At 41.2% G+C, this 1,903-nt stretch overlaps 1 protein-coding gene across 1 annotated transcript in view; it reads left to right on the forward strand.

The window, feature by feature from the left end:
* Window positions 1-138: 138 nt before the first annotated feature.
* The window catches only part of LOC106871605 (delta-type opioid receptor), a 129,951-nt gene continuing 128,186 nt past the window's right edge, over window positions 139-1,903 (forward strand). Inside the window, exon 1 of the mRNA XM_052969893.1 lies at window positions 139-582. The gene's annotated coding sequence lies outside the window, so the exon portion shown is untranslated. The remainder of the gene's footprint in view (window positions 583-1,903) is intronic.

A 1,903-nucleotide genomic window follows, 5' to 3' on the forward strand; every position in this document is an offset into this window, starting at 1 on the left:
TTTTATAAGTAGCAGCGGTCGTAAGATTGCAAATGGCGATGGTGGAAGGGAGAGGGAGCTAATGGAAGCCATAAGTGCTAAGATGGCGACGGCAGAGGAGGAGGAGGAAGAGGAGAAGGCGGGGGCGGGGAGATGGTGATGATGATGGTGGTGGCGGCTGCTGACAGTCATGCCTGCAATGTTTATCAACACTGTCACTGTTTGCTACTAAACACGAGAAGTACTCGCCCGGCATTGGTGCATTCATATTATCGGACCTGATTGCAGCTATTAGCCCGGCCACCGGCGGATTAATAGTCTCAGAACCGAAGTTACCCGGTACTGATGGATAAACGTTATCGTCAGATTACATTAATGGATTAAAGCCAACGGCCGAGTACTGACCTATTAATCTTATCATAACAGTATGCAGATGGATTAAAGGTGCTGGAACGTATATTGGTGGATTAATAGGGTTTAGACTGTATGCTGGCGGTTGAAGATATTTAACCGGATACCAGAGGATTAACGGATTCGGATCCAAGCTTTGGAAGTTAAAAAGTATGAAACCAGGTGCTTACGGATTAATCAGGGCAGAACCAGGTACGTGCAAATTAATGGTATCAGATTAAAATTATCAGATTAATACTATCAGATTAAGAATAAAATTATGTGATTAATACTATGAGATTAAAATTATCGCGGATATTGGCGGATTAATCATAATAGAATTAATTAATAGCTGATTAACGTAAGTTATGGCAACCGTATATTAGAGGATTAAAACTATTGGTCCGGAGGTGACGGATTAAAGGTAATGAAACGTGTAAAAGGTCGGTTAATGATATCAGAAATGAGATCGAGCGGATTTATGGAAGCGGGATCTTGTTTTAGGGGATTAAGGGCCGTCAGACGGATGATAATGCGTGCAAGTTTTTGCCCTTCAAACAGACATCGTTGAATAATTTAAATAGCAAAATAAATTTGATATCTTTAAACTTTTACTTGTTTCAGTCGTTAGGCTGCGGCCATGCTGGGGCACCGCGGGGAGGAAATTTTAGTTCAATGTTTCAACCTGAGTACTTATAAGTTTTTTCAATTTTAATTTTTTTTTTTTTACGCTGGTAATTTTTCTCTCAGTCTCTTTTGCCGAACTGCTATGCTACGGTGTTGGGGACGTAAACGCATCAACACCGGTTTTCAAACCGTGGTAGGAACAAAGACACAATCACATACGCACGCACATGAGTGTGTATAAACACACTCAGAACGTTAAAGACAGACGAAATACCGCTAAGCATTTCGCCCGGCGTGCTAACGATTCTGCCTGCTCGCCAACCTCCTCTACTATAATTTATCGATCCCGAAAAGAAGATGAAGGGCATCGGCGGAATTTGAACCCATAACCTAAAGACAGACAAAACGCCGGTAAGCATTTTGCCCGGCACGCTAACGGTTCCGCCAGCTTGTTGCCCTCTTCTACTACAAAAATAATAACACCACTACAATACTATCACCTATACACTAAGACTACACTAACACTAACCGTCATAAACGTAACAAGGACACCGTAAGTTTATTATTATTATTATTATTATTATTATTATTATTATTATTATTGTTATTATTATTATTATTGAGTGAGAGACAAGTGTATGCCATCAAAGTGACACTGGGGTAATATATACGAAGCCCAGCATACCCATCATGACTACCCGTCTGATAAGGGTTCACCAGGCACATGCATCACAACCATATGTGCGCGACATGGTGATCTCATATCAAGATAAACAGCGCATGACCTTGCAGGTGGGGCCCAGTTAGAATTTTCTTCAGGTCGAGTAGCCCATCCCGTTCAAAAGGTCTCTGAATAAGGTTTGTTTAAGGATGTTGAGCAAAACACCCATGTTTCCAAAGGTGAATT

Source organism: Octopus bimaculoides, chromosome 8, assembly GCF_001194135.2.
Source record: "Octopus bimaculoides isolate UCB-OBI-ISO-001 chromosome 8, ASM119413v2, whole genome shotgun sequence".
Classification (NCBI taxonomy): Eukaryota; Metazoa; Mollusca; class Cephalopoda; order Octopoda; family Octopodidae; genus Octopus; species Octopus bimaculoides.